This window comes from Acinonyx jubatus, chromosome B2 (genome assembly GCF_027475565.1).
Source record: "Acinonyx jubatus isolate Ajub_Pintada_27869175 chromosome B2, VMU_Ajub_asm_v1.0, whole genome shotgun sequence".
NCBI classification, from domain to species: Eukaryota; Metazoa; Chordata; class Mammalia; order Carnivora; family Felidae; genus Acinonyx; species Acinonyx jubatus.
The window spans coordinates 10,548,583-10,567,945 of NC_069385.1; the positions used below are offsets into that span (position 1 = coordinate 10,548,583).

The following is a 19,363-nucleotide window of genomic DNA, read 5'->3' on the forward strand; positions in this document are numbered from 1 at the left end:
TAGAAAATGCAGATCCTTGCTGACGATCTGCTACTCTATGGGGGTACTGGACCCCATAGCAGGGGTGACACTAATCCCATGCACCAAAGGGCCAAGCAGGAGGCGGTAAGACAGGGAGCCTTGGAATGCTCTTGTTTCTGGCTGCAATCACCATTGTGAGATATTAAAACTAAAACAACAGAATGTCACCTCTTGGACATCCATGGACAGCATGTCTGTCCTCCTTTGCTGGCAGCTGCCAAGGTCTTTAGGGAGATGGGGTTGTTGGGTTTTGTTGTTTGTTTTTGCGTTTTGTTGCACGGGAGGGGGTCGTCTGGGAGCAAAGTAGATGAGGCAAGTTTCTATGGAGTCTACACAATTCTTTTTTCTCTTTTAGAAATGATGCATTAAGGAAAGCAAAGTCACTGGGTACTCACACTATTCCGGAGGCCTCCAGGATAGTTTCAAGGTTTTTCTCAAGAAAGACAAAGGCATGGCGTCCCTTGCTGTGTGGTAGTTTGCAGGCAGAGTGACTCCTCTGTGAGCCCGGAGGGGCCCCAGAGCCTGGAGAGCAGGGTCCCTCTCTGGGCAGCGTGGCTGGGGCGCGGTACCACGGCAGGCCCGCCAGGGCCGCAGACAGCAAACGCTGGGCTGCGGTTTCGTGGCTGGGCCCGGGAAGTGCTCTGCGCATGGTGCTGTGTAAGCCGGCCGCCATCAGCGCAAGAGAAGGGTCTTTTGCAGATTTTGGGAAGCTGCTTCTGGACCACAGAACACCTTACCAGAAAGATAAGGGGGGATTCCCCATGGCGTGTGGGGGTTTGCTGCAAGGCCTGTGAATTGTGCCAAGTTGAGACTCCTCTTGTCCTAAGAAGTCCCTGTTTCACATTCAATAGCATCAAAAAGAACTTACAACACTGTATGGTAAGACCAATTACAGCTTCTAGTCTTTGTCCCCGGTGGGTCTTTAACCCCCCTCTGTAACTAACACATACATCTGAAGAAGAAATCTCAGAATTCAGATAGCCCCTAAATCCACCTGAGCCCTGTCCTCTGGAAAACACCCTTGACATCTACATTATGAGCCCGAGGAAGCTTTGCTTGTAGACTGGGTTGCATTCCCTACAAAGCCCTTGATTTTCACAGCCACCTAAGCTATTTCTCTCTCAAGGCATTGCCTTTGTGTAGAAATTTATCATATTTTTTTCCTCAGTCCAGAAGTGAATTATTTTTTTTTTAAATTGAAGAAATCCTTTAAGCTGTTTTGGACTTATTCAAGCATGTAAAAAGGGTATTTTCCATCCGTAGTTCAGATGCCTAGTATGTTCTCAGATAGCCCAAATAATTTGAATTTAAAACTTTGAATTGGGCCTCTTTATGTAACATCTTAAAAAGGTGCCATTTATGAAGAAAAATATGGTCATGAAATAAAGGATATGGGGAGTAAGTGATCCTGCTGGTTACAGTAATAGATGGGGACTCATAAATCTTAGTTTCTATTCTTGGCTCTGGAAAGAATTTATGTGTTCACTGCGTTTGGCACATGGAGGCAACAGGGAGATAGATTCAGGAGCTTGGATAAGAAGGAAATAGGATCTCCCTGTAAAAGTTAAACTATGAAATCCACACAGAAGAGACCAGAGCAGGGGTGCCTGGGTGGCTTAGTTGGTAGAGCATCTGACTCTTGATCTCAGGGCCGTGAGTTCAAGCCCCACATTGGGCATGGAGCCTACTTAAAAAAGGAGAAGAGACCACAGCAAACGTGTGCACAACCACCTTAAAGAAACATAACAGTGGGCTAGTCAGATGGGGGTCAGCTAGGATTGCACAGGGAGAGTGACGAAAGCGGCTGCTGGCAGCTCATATCCAAGTTCAGGAGGAGGAGCTGGGGGGCACAGGGGAGACTGAGGAGGTCACAGGATACCTCTGGGCTGAGCACTGCAGTATTCTGCATTGTGAGAATCAGTAGAGTATCCCTGGCTGACTGGGTTTCAAACCCCTGCTCTGCCATTTCCTAGCTGTGTGATCTTGAGTCTCTCTGAGTCTCTCTGAGTCACAATAGCTTTACCTGGGAAAATGGAGATAACTATAATTACCCTACAGAGTTGAAGAAGGATAAAATGATAAAATGTATATCAATCACTTAGCAGGGTGGTGGTGGTGACTGGGGTGGTGATGATGGTGGTAGTGATTATGGGGGTGGTGACTATAGTAATGGTGGAAGTGATTATGGTGATGGTGATGGTGGTCATAATAATGGTCAAAGTGATTATGGTGGTCGTGGTGGTCATGGTGGGCCTATCCTTGATGCAGAGTTGGATAGGTCTGGTTGGCAAAATCTCATGCCATGATCAATGCCCACTCTCCAAAGACGCCAGGAACACACAGGTAGTTGAACAAAGTTGGGTTTCTTGGTACTTGTTGCCTCCAGGGAGACTGCACACTATGGGGAATCTTGGGGTATCTTGGTAAGGAGGTGGTGGAGGGACCATTTTATAGGATTTCAGCTCACACTAGGTGATGTTGGAGGCTGTCGCTTTGGATGGGGTATCAGAACGTTGAAATTGGGTAGGACTGGGCATCACTAATTTTATCTAGGAGGTGGATGAATGAGTGAGGCTGGGGCTGGAATTGGCAAAGTGGCTGTCATTCACACCAGGTGGGAAGGAGGCACAGGCGGTCATTTTGTGGTTTAAACAGTATGCTTGGGTTTTTTTGTCTGTGTTCAGACATGATTACAGGAGTGGCCTTGTTTTTGTCTCTTCCCATCCCGGTCACAGAGTGACCTTGTTCGATGTTGGTGTTCAGTGAAATTGTGTTTGTTCAACAAAAGAACACCATGGCCTAGCTGTGAGTACCAGGCCGGCTCCCAGCTGACAGCTGCCAGGGCCTGCTTTTTTGTTTCTCACCATCGAGCCCCAGAATCCTTGCTCCGGTTCATTGCTCACCAAGTACCTCTTTGATTATAATTGGGCTTCCCACATAGGGGGCCTGCAGGGGACAATTGTGGGCATACAGATCTGAGTATTTCAGATCCCCATGGTGGTATTAATGTTGGATCATATGAAATTGCCACTCCTGTAGTTCGAAAGTATTTGAATATTGGCAATGTCACATAGTTGAGCCTGTTTCTCACTGTAGATTAATAAATTGTCGTTCTGGAGCCCATAACAGTCTCCCGTGAGCCCCTTGTGAGAGGAAGGACTTTGTCTCTGGGTGTGAATGCTTTGGGACTTCTGATCCTTTAAGGTAGACAGTTTACCTTTAAACCACACTGAAAACTATCAAGGTCATAGGAGGCTCTTGAGAGAAGACCAGATTTTTGCCCATGGCACCTTCTTTAATTTATCCAAGGGAACTTCCTCCCTATAAACTTCCACCACGTCAGTCAATCAATTAATTCACCAACTTGCAAAATGACTGAATTATGACTTTTCTTGGGCTTAGAGGCTGCCCACTCTTCCCAGGTGGAAGGGATTGGGTCAGTGGTGGGGGGCTATGAAGGGAAAACCAAGGAGAAAAGTCGAGATGCAACTACCTCGGGTGGCGGTGAGAATAAACATGGAACTTGAAAGTGACTGGGGTCTAGACAAGGAAACCACCCGAGGCAACATATACGGCCCAGGTACAAACCACATGCCTGGCATCACAGGCTCCTGTTCCATGTCCCCAAGGTTCATTGTGACCTCAGTAAAATTCCAGGGGTGATTGCTGCTTTGAGACTTTTACCTGGCAGGAGTCTTGGAGCACCTGAATGGGTTAACAAATGCAGGCATAAAAGGCCTCCTGTGCTTTGGATGGTGCTATAAGAGCACTTGCTGAGACCAAGGAAGGAAAGCAGGGTCGCTGAGTTTTTCCAGCACTCTGCTAGGCCGGGCCGTCCCCGTGGGTTCAGGCACTGCTGGCCAGAACCTGTTGTCCCCAAGAATGCAGGAGCACCTGCCTGGAAGACAACGTGCCTTTCTGAGCCCAAGTTTGGGGAGGAGGCACACCTTCGCCTCTGTGGCTGCTATCCCTAATTACCATATCCATGGTGGCTTAAAATAACAGAAATGTATTCTCTCATGGTTTGGAGGCCAGAGGTCTGAAATCAAGGTTCGGGACTGGGGGCAGGAATCTGTTCATCCCTCTCCTAATTTATGGTGTCTGCTGACAATCCCTGGTGTTCTGTGGCTTGTCCCCACATCACTCTGCCTCTGTCTCCTCTGTTCTTCATCTCCTGTCTTGTCTCAGACCTACCTCGGCCTCTCTCCCATAGGGACACCTGTCTTTGGGTTTAGGGCCCACCCAGATAATTCAGGATAATCTTCTCAAGATCCTTAATTATATATGCAAAGACCCTTTTTTCCCCAAATAAGATCACATTCACAGGGGCCAGAGATTAGGACGTGGACATCTATCTTTTGGGGTATCACCATTCAGGGCACCACAGGGAGTCTGGCTCTGCTTGAAGATGCCCCCTGCACTGGCCCTTCATTAGGGCCCGATGAACGTCTCTCTTTTCATAGACACGAAAGCCCCCTTCGGTGGCAGGTGTCTTGGTCCCCATCCTGCCTCGGAAGCGGTGCCTCCCAGCGTGGCAAGGCCATTCATCATCTCTATTTAGCCTCATCGCAGGCTTCCCATGGTCTCCTTTCTTAACTTGGCTGCCTGCCTTCCTCCCCTCCCACCCTCTTCCAGTATTTACTCCAGCTGGGGCCTGATGCAGGTGCTGGGGGTCCAGAATGGAGGGACCCAGACCAGCTCTCGAGGACCCACAGTCTAGAGAGGCAGACAAACAGACCCTCTCTCCTCCCCCAGGGTTGGGGCATTGGCCCCCCTTCTGTGCCTTCTGTAGCACAGCTCATGGGTGAGGAGACCCCCACAGCATGCCAGGTGCCCTGGCCTGTCATCCTGGCACAGATACGTACTAAGGATGCTCTGCATCCTTGGAAATGGCTCCTAATCCCCCAGCAGTGACTAAGCACCTTTCAGTCACTGCTCCAGCCATTAATTTAAGCGCCGCGTGGCCTGGATGTCCTGTTCTCCTGGAGCGCCAAGGCTGTCCACACAGCCATTGATTTAAGAGACAATATCACTTGCTTCCAAGTTTATGAGGCAATAAACAGGCCCCGCATATTGATGAACGCCGAGGTGTTTGCTCAGCACATTTGCTGTGCACATTTATTACGAGGCTGTGCTTTAAAGCAAATGAAACTGCACTATTTTCTTTCCCTTTGGTGGGGCTGTTCCCCTCCCCCCAACAGTTGTCTTAATCTAGTGGATGCCCCAACCCTCTTCCCCCAGTGCAGGGATGCAGGCTAGCGGAGACATGCACTTGGATCGCTCAAAACTCGCCACCCCCGTTCCCTGGGGTCCTGGGGAGCCTCTCGGGGCCCTGACACACTGTCGGGAGGGTCTGGGAAGAAGAGGGGAAATAAGGATTGTCAGTTTTCTGAGGGCCCCACCCGTGAGGCCTTGCCTCATCCTCCCGGGAGAAGAACACACACGATAATAATAGAACCTAGCAACCCGCCAGCAGCCATTCCCCGCGTGGCATAACACACCAAATAAAATTCCTTTTCATCTTGAGAAGCTGAGACGCTACAAGGCTGGGCTGCTAGTCCATAAAGATGAATCTTCAGAGCATTTACTAGCTGGAATGCCCCGTGAATCCAAACCGGTTTATGTATAAAATATTAGGAAGGTTCGAGGAGGTGGCGAGGCCGCGTGGGGAGCAGGCAGGAGAGATTGATTGCAAACTTTGTGCCAACCGAGCAGTTCCGTGCATGCCAAACGGCGAGAACAACACTTGAAAAATGTATTAGATTATCCAGAACACAACACTGATTTATAGGCACAGTAATCCCCGTCTTGCCATCCGTTTCTGTAATGGAGAGAGATTAGGGTGATGGTGGCAGTCTGTTGGGATTTTCTAGCTCAGTTCCCACCCCGGCAGCCCCAAACCCACAATGGATCACCTGGTAAAATCAAGGGTTAGCACTTTTAACCGCACGTTCTGATGGGGAGGGTTTTGAGATTTGGAGCGTTTCTGAGTTTGGAATGAGAATTGCCTGGATGAGGAATTCGTTTTTAAAAATCTCATAATACCGATGGCTTAAAAATCACAAAGAGTTTCTTAATGAGCGAGAGGAGGCAAATTTTCCAGGAGCTCTTAGGCTGTTCACGACATGAGACATATGTTTGGAGTGGCTGGGTGGCTCACCTCCAGAGGGACCTCGCGTGGTGGCCTCTGATGGTCCCACCTAGATGTAACTATGGCCCCGAGCACACAGCGTTTGGGGCCACCTGAGTCAGGAAGGTCAAGAGCAGAGCTTGCCTTGAGAACGTAAGTAACATGCACCCTCACCTCTGTCCCCAGCTATCTGTCTATTCACTGGCATTAGCCAATGCCCAGGATGTGTAATTCGTGGTGCTAGGCACAGGGGGGATGCTGAATGTGGGGCGCCCCTCTGGTATCTACTAAGGGCTTTGTGAGACATTTGAGGAAGCAAATCGGGGATCCTGCCCTCCAGAGCCTTATAATCCCAGCTGGAAGGGGGGCACAGGAGCCAGATGCATGAACAAATCTAGAGCAAGTACACAAACCAAATAAGAACAGGTATCTTGTCAAGTCAGGGGTACGGAAGAGTGACCGAGGACTCCTGGGGAGGGGTGAGGTGTGCTCAAAGGGACTTTTCTCTCTGTGCAAAGGGCTTCAGGGGAGTGCTGGAGAGGGGAAGCTGTCTGGATAGACAGGGTCCATCCACAGGACCTGCTCACCAATACTTTTGCCTCTCTGGAAGGCTTGGGACCCCTGGAAGTTCTCTTCCAAAAGCCCTCAGTTCTAAGCAAATGGCATTGCCAAGTTTATTGCTTTAGGAAATAGCTCAAAGAACTCTCATCTTTTCTCCATCATTGCACATGCCCAAGGCCAAGGCTGTTCAAGGACTCCTTGGCAGCTGTAGAAACCCCAGCAAAGTTCCCTGTGCCCACGCAGGGTGGGAGAGTCTGCCTTCCTGCACCATCCACTTCATCAACAGATGGAGCTCTCAGGCCTGGGAGGAGGGGAGCGCTAACCCTACCATCCTGCAGGACTACCAGCTGCCATAGCTGTGCGGGTGAGAGAGCCTGCGGAACGACTGGCATCACCGCCATCATCATTAGTATATAGCCATGAGTAGTGCCATTACCACCATCACCACCATCACCCGCCACGATGTAGCCTTAAAGGTGCCTGTGGGCCAAGCCCTTTGCTGTAGGCTTTACACGTATCTAGGTTAACCCTGACAACAACCCAAGTGACGAAAGGACCACTGTGATCTCATTTTAATAGGCGAGGACACTGAAGATTAAAGAGATAACCCATATAAGAAGTGACAGAGCAAGAATTCAAGTCCGGGCAGCCTGACTCCAAAGACTGAGCTCACCATATGCCAAACTGCCTTCCCTCCTGGGTTAGGGCCTCTGGTTGCTAGTAGTTTCTTGAAGGCCTGACCTGGGAAGATTGAAACGATCAATCACTTTAGGCCATGGGCAAGCTGCAAATGTAGCAAGAATGGAGATATGATGGCTACATCCATTTGTTCTTTGTCTCATTCATTCATTCATTCATTCACTGCTGATCTGGGTGGAGAAGGCATGAGGAAGCACACGCGCCTCCCTGGAGGAGCTCATCCACAGCCCTTCAGGAGCCCAGTATGGATGGCCGTGTCCCTGCCTTGGCCTGGGAGGAACATGAAGGCCCCCAGGGATGTGTCTTCACTCTGCTCTGAGAGCCTCGGTGGGACCAGGCGGCGGGAAGTCTGAGCATCCTTCCCCGACGCCCCCTTTCTCTTCTCTTCCCCCTACCAACCTGAATGTTACCAACACTGTTTCAAAAACTACCTGCACAAGACAAAACTCTAATCCATCTTGCCTAAGACATTCTCCCTTAGATTTAAAACCCTGTGTAATTTAAGAGATATGTAATGCATGTGTCTGCATTTAAACCATCAAAGTGCTTTTAAAAGAGCTATTTGAAATCTTTGGAGCTTTATGAACCTTTAAAGTTCTTTCTTTGAAACATGGGAAATCACACACTGCCAAGGATAAAGATAGTCAAATACCAAAGGCTAGGGGTGGGTTTGAGATTCTAAATCCATGACATTTCACTTTGCAAAACTGAATTTCTCATCTTTAACATCCACTTCCAATTAGGACCGCAGGCTGACATGGAATTCTCACACCTCTGCGTGCCCCTCCACCCCGAGCATCATTACTCAGCCTGCACCAAGTCGATCTAGGGCATGGCGCCCGTCAGTCAGCAGGTGGGCTGGGACGTGACTGTCACAGGGGGTACCAAAGCGCCAAGGAGAGGGCACAAGCCTGTGGACCCAGCGCCGCCCAATTTCCAGCCAGGGCGGCAAGGTTGGGCCGGCAGGGGTGGGCGGTGCTGGTTTGAAACGCGCATTCTTCCTGCTGCTCGCCCAGTGGTTGAGTGATTGGTCCCGGGCGGCTCCGAATCTGTGCGTGACCCGAAGTATCCCCGACGCACACGTACCCAGATGGTGCCTGGGCTCCCCGAGCCGTGGGGAACCCGGATCGGAGACGGTGTGGGTCCTGCGGCCCAGTCCCTATGGAGCTGAGCGCTCGGGAGGAGGAAAGGGAGGCGCCAGACAGCCGGGCCGTCGTTGACCTTGGCGCGGAGGCGCTCGCGGCCAGCCTCAGGGCCTTGGCTCTGGGGGGCGCTGTACCCGGAGCCGCGCGCCTGGGGAGTCTTTTGTCGCCTGAGGGAGCAGCAAATGCTTCGCTGGCCGGTGGAGGTTTGGGTGGTTTAGGGCCGCCGAACCCGTCCACGCTGTCGCGGGCAGAGGTCGGAGTCCTGCGTGGGCCCCAGGGAGGGCGCCCTCGAGGGGACGAGTCCGTGTGCCCCCAGCCTGCTTCTGCCTCCGCCTCACCCGCAGGCGACCTGGGCACGCGTCCTGGGCCGCGGGGCACCAGCCCTGCTCGGCCTGGGCCCGGGCAGCACTTACCCCACCCCGAAGGGGGGCTGAGGCCGACGGACCCCAAACCCGCGAGAGGGGCCGCGGCAGCCTGCGTCTGTCGTCCCAACGCCACCCACCGCAGCGACTTGAGAGGCCTTGCCCAGCGTCCCCTCTCCCGGGTCCCTCTTTTCCCCTGTAGAGCTCCCCGGAGGGGGGGGGGGGCGGGGAGAGGGCCTCCTGGCTCTCCGCCTCCCTCCTCCTCTCCCGGTCATGGGAAGCCCCCGCCTGCTTTTATGCCCCTGGAAGGAGGCATTTTACTCCCTCTGCCACCTTCTGCCCTGCTCAGGAGCGGCCTGTAACCCCCACTCAAGGCGTCCAGGACTCCAGGGTTAATGACGGTCCAGGGGGCCTGTGTGCGGACTGCGGCCCAAGGCAGAGGAGGGCGTAGCCTGGAGCCTCAGTTCTTGGCAGAATCCTATTTTCTTCTGGTAACTGAAGGCTGGGGGAGCCACCCACCCCACCCTCCTATCTGGCAGGGTACGTCCCAGCTCCACTCCTGCCCGGGCTCTCGGTAGAGCCATCAACTAGCAAGTTCCAAGTGCTAAAGAATGTTTTTTGTTGTTGTTATATTTGAGCAGTGGCATAAGATTTTGAATCCAGGAGCTTTGGGTTACCTTCCAGAGCAGTAAAGAAAGCGAGTTGATGTGACCATGTTAAAATTGCTAGAGGCCAGGGTGCCTGGTCTATGCCCACTTCCTGCGGGCTGCCCCCACCAACCTAGCCTGCGTTTGCCTCCCCCAGCCTGAGTGTGTTCCCCTTAAGCCCAGTTCTTGCCACCAGCACCCTGAATGACTTCCACATTACCACCTCAGGCCTGAGTCTTCGAAGTGTTCTTTGCTGGTGACTTCATCTGTCTTCCATGGCTATACTGCTGACAGGAAGTTCACCCTGTTGAAAAGGAAGGAGAGCATCTCCCTGTTCAGGGACTCACTCTCCTTTCCAATGTCCCCACTACTTGCAAAAGCTACACCCCCCAAGCACTTTAACATTGAAAACACTTGCCCTGGGATGCCTAGGTGGCTCAGTCGGTTAGGCCTCCACTCTTTATTTTGGCTCAGGTCATGATCTCACGGTTCATCAGTTCGAGCCCTGCATCAGGTTCTGTGCTGACAGCCTAGGGCCTGCTTGGGATTCTCTGCCTTTCTCTCTCTCTCAAAAATAAATTATAAACATTAAAAAAATTTTTTTTCTTGTGTTGACATCTTTCTCTTCCTTGCTCTCTCAACACCAAATTCAGCCTGATCCACATCCTGCCAATCCTCTTCTTGAAATACACTCAAGGGGCGCCTGGGTGGCTCAGTCGGTTAAGCACCTGAGTTAAGCTCAGGTCACGATCTAGTGGTTCGTGAGTTCCAGCCCCACATCAGGCTCAGCACTGACAGCTCAGAGCCTGCAGTCTGCTTCAGATTCTGTGTCTCCCTCTCTCTGCCCCTCCCCTGCTTGTTCTCTGTCTCTCAAAAATAAATAAACGTTTTAGAAAAATTAAAAAATAAAGAAATAAATACCACTCAAATCCACACAATATTCAATGAAGGCTGAATCTTAGAGGCCAAAAGCAAGAGGAAGGGTGTTCTAGGCAAGGAACCAGCAAATGCTAAGGCAAACGGCCGCAAGACCCCCCCACTGTCGGGAACCAGCAAGTGTTTGGAGGCCCCTGCTGGACCTGGGCCACCTGGCCTTTACCCCAGCGGTTTAGAAGCCAACACATCGCTTCCAGTCCTCTTCCCTTCAGAACCTCCTGTCTTCAGTTGCTGAACGCATCCAGGAGCTCTCGAAGTCCACTTCTACCTTTGGTCTCCGTCACTTCTTGGGGAGCAGTGAGCTGCTGAAGCTCTTACCCAGGGAGGTTCCGTGCACGCACTGGAACAGTCTACCTCCCCTCCTGGAATGGAAGCCTGTGTCCCTCCCGGCCTTTGAAGGCTGGGTTCAGGCCACTGCCTTTCAGGACAGAAGAGGCCCAGTCAACCTTTTCCACCTCGGCTTCTCCTCACAGCTTCCTCCGATAGGCAGATTCCCGTCCCGATTGCTTCCCCCGCTTCCCATCAGCACCCACCCCCAGACCTGGACTCCTGGGAGAAGGTGCTCCTGGAGGTACAGGGTGTTGCTGAGCGCTGCTGATCTGGGAGCCGGGATGACTGCCAGGCAGGAGAGGGAAGCTCTCTGGGCCTCTTCGTGGAGAACACGTGTGCTGGTTGAATAAAGCAATAGCAGCCAGACGAGGTGCGTGAGCTCTGCTGACCACACCCTGCAAGGCCTCTTCTGGGGCCCAGCCTGGTTTCACCTGGGCTGGTGCTCACGGGGAACGACACAGCACCTTCAAATGCAAAAGGCCGTGCATGACAACCAGAGATCTCCGAAGTCCCACGAACCCGGAAATCTTTACGATGTGCCTGTTAATATGCGTCCAATGAGATATGTTAATATTTAAGAGCTGTTGGTAGAAGCCACCCATCTTCCAACAAATCACCTAGAAATGGAGACGTTTGACCTGGGGGCTTGGGTCCTCCCTCCCCCCTGGAATCAGGTGTGGCAACTGTGGAATTAAAGCCAGTTGTTGACCAAATGGAAGTGTTTTCAGGAGATGGTCCTGGTCAGGCTGAGCCTTGCTGTCTGCACCTGCCCCACCTGGCTTAGTTTCTTCTTCCCCAGCCTGTTAAGGGAAGTCAGGGAAGTTCTAGAAGGTTCTACGGAGCTTTCTCTGGAGTCCATGAGGGGGGGCTTCCTCCCTCATCCCCAGGGTTCCAAGGCAGATATTCAGATTGGAAGCACTGGGCTATGTAGTGCTGGGCAAGTCTGTACCCTGAGAGCCTGTTTCTTCCGAAAGGGAGGAAGAACAACCCAGGGCCTGGCCTGTGTCATTGCACGTTTAACAGAGATCAGGACACAAAAGTAATGTGTCAATTATATATTGCTGTACAAGTATCAGTTATTGTTATGGTGCTTCATTCCCCTCCCCCAGGGACTGGAATATGAGCCAGTAACGTACAGAAAAACCAGGATAGTGATGAACGATTATGAAGTACTTAGCGCTCTGAAGAATAATACTTTGTACGCAGTATTGAATCCAATCCTCACATCAGTCCTAGGAGGACAGGAACCACCGATGTCTCCACGTAGACGTAAAGGAACAGAAGGGTGACACGGCTCGCCTGCCACTGGAGTTCTAGGTCGCCACTCAGCCAGCACAGATGTGGTCACTGTTTGGAGAAAGCCCATCTTTGTGTAGTTTCATCCTCACACACGTGTGCTCACACACACACACTTCTCTGGTCCCCAGATGGGATCTCCTGGTCCTTGGGGCCTTGCTGGGCCTGGAGAGATTTCCTGCCAAGCCTAAGGCCCATCCACGTCCCAGAGGGTCATGGTAAGAAGTCCTGCTCCGTAGCCCTAGAAACAAGGCGCTGTTCCAGATGGCTGAGGGGTCACGTGCATGGGCAAGGAGGTTTCTCTGTCGGTCCCCCGACCTCTGGGGTATCTTCTGTCACCGGCCAAAATTGTCGGCAGGGAGCCACTCGCTGCCCAAGCCTGGAGTGCCGACCCCTGGAGCCCCACCTTGAGCCTGGGGCCCCTCTGCTGGGTTTCCGGTGCACCTTTAGTTTACTGCCACCAAAGAGTAGGGGATGAGGGTCATGGCAAATGCATTCATTCCCTGCCCTTGGTTCAGCGGTGGAACCACATTGCTTCTCTGCCTCTGCCTCTCCTTCATCCCCGGCTCCTGCCTTCTCATGGTTAGTCTCTAGTCCTTTCTGTGTGTCTTCAGGCCAGCCGCAGGGACCCATTCCTGGATGCCAGCTTGGGTGCCTGTCAGGGCTATTGCCCATTGAAAGAGAGCCTGTTCCTTCCTGAGCTCTGGCCACAGCCTCCCAAGACAGAGACCACTGCCCTTTGTGCACAGAAGTTGGGCCAAGGAAGCTCTCCTCAGTCGGAGGAGATCCCAGCTCTCTGACGCTGTCACAGGTGCCCAGAAAATTCTCCTCCGACCAAAAGGCAGCACAGTTAAGACACCCGTGGGATAAGCCACTGTGTATTAAAAATACTACGGTATTTTTAAAGCAAAGCCCACTTGTCACCCCTTGCAGGCACTAAATCAGATGCCCATTATTTGAGATATCTCAGGAAACAGGATTGGCTACGTTAATAATAACAATGTACTCACGGTGCACTTTTCAAGTTGAATTAATTTCTGTAGCTAATTCTGGTTGCTGAACATCTTCATTTAAAATATACATATACATGTATTTTGTTCAGTGTTTTAATTAGGCCCAAAGGAATATACTTTCAAATTTTGGTACACTTCATTTGTTATATTAACGAAAAGCCACTTTAAATCAAGTTACATGTTGATATTTCATTATGTATGCTGTTCTCACACATCTCTAAAAGAGATTTACGTTACAGGTAGTAACCACAAATACTGGCAGTGGACACGCTGTTAATTTAAAATGTAAAGTTTTCTTTCGAGGGGCAGCAAAATTATAAGGTTACACTCCTCCCCGGTGCACCCACCTCCCCCGTAAAGTGGCTGTACCTCGAATTCCCAGTGGATGCCCTCCACCACCTGCAGCCTGGCCTTCCAGAGGCCCAGCCTCCAGCCCGCAGGATCAGTGGTCCACGCCAAGATCTGCCAGACCAAAGACAGAATTACAATACGGAGCCCAGACTGAGGGCTGAGTAGCTGACGCGGCCTGTCGAACATCTGCGACTCGGAAGGAAAGGATCTGGGGCCTCGGGGCTCGGTGGGTCCATGCACCTGCTGTAGCGTGGCTCAGATATGCGGGCGGGATTGTGGCCCTCTGCACACACGCACTCACACTCACGTGCTCAGTGATGCCAGTATCCTGCCCGGCCCCGCCCCAGTGACGCAGACGGCCTTGAAGGTGGTGCTGGCCTTGCCCTGGGCTACCGCTCAAGGTTTCTGTGTTCCACACACCGTGCCAAGCAGGTTAGCCATATGCCATCTCCTGTACCCACACCAGCTCGCCGAGACGTGGGCGGCTCTTCCGCCATCCCCTCGTGGCCGAGGAGAAAGCCAAGACTCACGTGGCTGATGGGCATGGAGTTAACGTGTGAGGTCCCCCAGCCGCTGAGCACCACGTCCCACCGAGAGCAGGTTCTGCCGGAGACAGACCCCCGTCCCTATCGCTGGGCTACTGTGACACAAGCCTGTGCTTAGTTGCTAAAAAAGGCCCACACTCTCTGTCACGGTCCCGTGTGAGGAGTGAGGCGTGGCTCCCTTCAACACTGTCCGCTGACATTTAGCCTGACACATGTCCCTGCACTAAATCTGACTTCAGTCCTTGTGAGCAACTTTGTCAGATCATCTTTCCTCCCCTTGGCTGGCTGAAAGCCACCTGCACAGGAAAATGAGGCAGGAAGATGGCGTTTCTTACTGCTCAGGACCCCGGGTCTCCCTTTCCTTATCCTTCTGGTGAAGGAGGTGGTAACTGAGACGATTATGACGGAGGCAGCCGTCGGCCCATGCTTCCTTCACGTGGCCCTCAGTGCCTGACAGACACTTAGACGTTATTTCACTGGACCCTCCAGGTGACCCTCTGCACCATGCACCCCTTATAATTATTATCCCTGCTTTACAGAGGAGCAAACCAGTGCTCAGAGAAGTCGAGTGACATGTGCCAAATCACACAGCAGACGTAAGGCATCAGGGGTGAGTGGAGGCCCAACATCTCTGCTGACCAACAGGTGCGTTTCACAACTTTCCTACTGACACTGGGGGGTGGGGAGGTCCTGGCTGATGTTTTAATGTCTTCTGATGGAAAACAGGAGTTTCAGACAACATGCTGCATCTTAATCTTTTCAGATCATTGTTAGATGTCCAGGCAAACGTCTTATGCCTGGCTGGCCTGTATTCAGCACCACAGGTGCCGAAATGGCCTCTTTATAGAAAGCTAGGATAAATATGGCAGTTTAGTGACTGAAGGAGTGTTTCATACCGTGTCTGGAACTCAGAGTTGGCTGAATTTTAAAATCATAATTATTAATAACAGTATAAAATAGCTAAGATTTGTTGAGCACCTACTCATAGTGGCCAGGTCGATTATGTCATCAGTTCCAGTTGTACACTCCTGCTTCCTGGTCCCTCCATCCAGTCATACTGGCCTGTTTGGCTGAGGACCACGGCAAACTCTCCTACCTCAGCACCTTTGCACATGCTATTCTGTCTGGCTGGAATGCTCACCAGTGGACTTTGCATGTGGAGGCTTCTTCCCACCCCCCAGGACTCCAGGAGACCATCCCTAACCATCCAGTTGGCACCTTGGGATGTTCTCGAGAGCACTGGCTTTTTTTTTTTTTTAAGTTTATTTATTTTGAGAGAGAGAGGGAAAGCGGGGGAAGGCAGAAAGAGAGGGAGAGAATCTCACGCAGCCTCTGTGCTGACAACAGGGCTCAAACTCATGAACCACGAGATCCTGACCTGAGCTGAAATCAGGAGTCAGACGCTCAACCGACTGAGCCACTCAGACGCCCCTTGAGATCACTGGCTTTTTCTTCTCAGCACCCACTGGAGTCCTGGAATTATGTTATCCTCATATTTTCTTATTTGTTTTCTTTCTCTCCCACTTAGGGTTGTCAGATGCAATATAGGATTCCCAGTTAAATTTGATTTTCAGGTAAACAACAAATACCGATACTTACGCTAAAAAAACTGTCGTTTATCTGAAATTCAAATCTAACTGGGCATCCTGTATATTTACTTGCTAAATGTGGCAACCCCGTTCCCACCAGCCCAAAGGCTACATGAACAAAGAGACTATATGGTCCCACAATGTAGGATTCCCAGGGCCTGGCTCACCGTGGGCTCTCAGGAATTACTTCCCGACACACCTAATAAGTGGCCGTGTGGAGATTTCAACCCAGACAAGCCCACACTGCAGCCCATGCCCTTCCAGACAGTACACAAAAGAGCACTGTCCCTGGCTGGACCATGGCACCCACGCAGGGGATCGACACCCCTGGCCATCCCCAATCCCCATTGTCAAGAGACCAGATTCCAGAGCGGGTTGGCACAGGTCCAAGTAAAACTGGGTAGAAAACAAGAGAAACAGGGGGAAATGAATCTTGGGAGGTGAAACTAGACCATGGGTATGCGTTGGTGATTTGGGGGCAGAAGAGGCTGTGTGTGAGCAGGCGGGGAGGTGACAAGAGGCAGCGGGCATGACCTCATGGGAACTGTGTATCCATTAGAGGGGCTTGTTGCCATGGAGACCAGACAAATGGGCGAGCCGGCCCAGGGAGGCAGAAATAAAGGGGCTGTAGGGACAAATGTTCAAGGAGAGCCAGAGAGTTAAGTACGTGCAACGTTGCCGAACGAAGACTCGGGGTGCAGACAGCTGCCTGGACAGACGTGTCGTGAGGGAAGGAGCAGAGCTGCAAACCAGGAGGCTGGTAGCTGCGATGTGGAAGGATGGGGGAGCTAAGACAGGCTCAAGATCCATGCCAGGGGGCCTCTGAGCTGGATCTTCAGGAGACGGCATCTCCCGGCACACAGAACAAACTCTAGGGTGCTTGGGCACATACCCAGAGGCAGACGCCAGGGGAGGACAGTCCCCAGTGCCACAGCCCTGTGGTGCCTCCCGCTGCTAGGGCCTGATGGGAGCCGAGCCTGATGACTGATGACCGAGGGCCTTGTCAGACACATGGGCAACCCGAGCCCATCTTAGACTTGGTCCCGTTTGCGCCTCAAGTCCCTGTGAGGCAGAGGCACAGGAGGGAGCAGGCCACAGGAGCCACGGCAGGCCAGTGAGTCCCCTGGCTCTGTGTGCCAGGTAGCGGAGGCCCCTGTGGGCCAATCTTCTCCTTTTCCAGACGGTGAAGCCGGAGGCGGCTGGGAAACAAGGTCCTCCTTGACAAAAGCGGACAAGGCAGAGAACCCTCTTCCTTACCTTCTCCTTCTTGCTGTGGATGAAGCAAAGGACATAGAGCCTGGGCGTCGGCGGCCATCTTGCAGCCTGAGGACAAAAGCCAACCCTCTAAGCACGGCGGGGTGGGAGGGTGGAGGGGGCCTGGGGCCTTGGTGACCTCACCGAGTTGGAGAGCCGACACTGGGACCTCTTTTCCAGAGTGGACTGTCCCATGAGGAGAATGAGCCTGAATGACGAGGGGCTGCGGTCAGGTCCCCGGGCTGAACGTCCCGGCCTGCGTGGCACCCCCTCACCTCACAGCCGCCTTCCTGCCACGTGCCTGGGTCCACCCGCAGAGCAGGGGGTGTCCAAAAGGTGCCAGAGAGAGGGGATTTTAAGTAGGCTGTGGGGGGCTGAGAGAACAAAAGGGAGACGCCAGGAACAGGGAGTTAATCCCCCGGGCCTCACTGGGCAATGCCACGAGGGACAGCAGACACAGGAGGCTCCCCTCCCCACTCTCCCCTGCCCATCCCCACCAGTCCCCCAGCCCAGCACGACCACCACCACACAGCTAGGGACGATCCGTCAGGATGCCCTGGTGGGGAGACCCACCGCACCTGCCCTGTGGCCACACTGAGGTCCAGGCAGGTTCCCTGAAGGTAAAGCCCTGCTCAGTGCCCCCACCCTGCCACCTCATCCAGGCCCCTCATCTGCTTACCTGCTCACATGCTCTGCCCTCCTCTGGGAATCCTGCCCTGTCCTTGGACGCCTTCCCCAGTGCCACATCCTTCAAGAAGCTCTCTTCAGTCCAGTCAACCCCGACGGACTCCTTCCAGACCCTGCCCATCCTCCTCCCAGCCTTCTCGCACCTTCCCCAGGGCCTCTCCCCGGGCTCCTGCGGTCCCTCCCAGCGGGCTCCTCCCTCTGACTCCTGCCCCATCTCTTCCCATGGTGACCTGCCTATGTCACCTCCTCAGAGAAGCCCTCTCTGATACACCAACACCAACATGGGAAACCTCCTGTTAGTCTGTTATGTTGACTGAGATTTTTCCCTTTATAATACATATTCGATTTGTAACTTTTTTTCATTTGTCTTCTTGTTCATTGTCTGTCTACAGCATCAGGTTGATTGATTCCCACTGTAAATATGGGTCTTGGTTCATAGTAGACATCTATCTATAATCTATCTATAATCTATCATCATCTATCATCTATGAATCATAATATAATATATAACATGTAAAATATATGCTATAAATATATAAATAATCAACCACTGACTCCTTCCTTGTCCTCCCAGATCACTCTGCCTGTCAGTCTCTAATCATATTTTGTGATAATAATTATTTGACTAACTGCCCTACTCTTCATTGAATTCACCCCTGCTAGCCCAGGAACTGATCTTCCACTCTGTGTGTCCACTGCCAGGGGTGAGGGGTGGGGGCCCTGGCGGGTGCTCGTCCAGCCCTGTTGACCTGACCTCCCCACCGGGCCCCCTGGTGTTTCCCTGTTCCTGGTTCCAGGCAAAAGGAGTGAGTAGTTACTGAGCTCCTGCCTTTCTGGGCCCTGAGTGGTGAAGCTCACGAGCATGACCTCATTTAATCCGAGACCAGTATGAGAGTTCCCATTCACGGCCCAGAGTCTGGGTGCGGTGGTGGGGGGCAGGGGGTAGTTTAATTTGCACGAGGCCTTCCTGATTCCGAAGCACCCCACCCCCATTTATCCACATGAGAAACTGGAAAACTGGGCTTTTTTTTTTTTTTTAATTTTTAAAAATGTTTACTTACTTGAGAGACAGAGTCCGAGCTGTCAGCACAGAACCCGACATGGGGCTCGAACCCACGAACCAAGAGATCATGACCCCAATGAAGTGGGGCGCTTAACCAACTGAGCCACCCAGGCACCCCAAATGTAAGGAATTCTTAAAAAGAGCCATCCCAATAGCCCCGGGATCTGACAATTCTGAAGCTTGATACTAATGTATGTTTGTGGTCATTCTGGAGCAGCTCCACCTTCCACACCCCTGCTCCGGGCCCTTCCCCGGAGCCCCCGGCCCTTCCCTGGAGCCCCTGGCCCTCCCTGCTCCCCCAGCCTATGCTGCAGCTCTCTAGAAGGATCTACTTCCTCCCACACTCTGAAATTTGGGGGACGGCCTCTTGGCATCCGGAAGGAGGATGGAGGCATCCGGAAGGAGGAAGGGGTCTGCTATGACCCCCAGGCTGATACGAAGCATCTGACTCGCGTCCCCGCATTAAAGAGGCGCATCCGGCGATCAGCCAGGGCCAGGCTGCCGCGGTAGGACCCGGGCTCCAGGAGTGGCCTCCAGCCGGTGGCGGCCTGGCTGGTCCTCGGCGGGCCCACGTTTGTGAGCCCTGACGGATGTAGTTACCGAGGAGCTCGGCCCCCACATCTTCAGCTGAAAACAACACAGCGCCGACTCCTTCCAGCCGGTTCACGTCTGCAGTTCTGGGCGTGGCAGACACTCGACCCCGCGGCGGGAGCATCCGGCTTTTTCTCTTTGGC

General features: G+C 52.5%; 1 long non-coding RNA gene across 2 annotated transcripts in view; it reads left to right on the top strand.

Annotated features, from left to right (window-relative positions):
- LOC113598609 (uncharacterized) overlaps window positions 1–18,096 on the top strand; it is a 30,577-nt gene extending 12,481 nt beyond the window's left edge. Inside the window, exons 2-3 of one of the 2 annotated variants that reach the window (XR_008298237.1) lie at window positions 14,576–14,681; window positions 16,806–18,096. This is a non-coding gene — a long non-coding RNA (uncharacterized LOC113598609). The remainder of the gene's footprint in view (window positions 1–14,575; window positions 14,682–16,805) is intronic. The other variant, XR_008298238.1, reaches the window with a different exon arrangement.
- The last annotated feature ends 1,267 nt before the right edge of the window (window positions 18,097–19,363 follow it).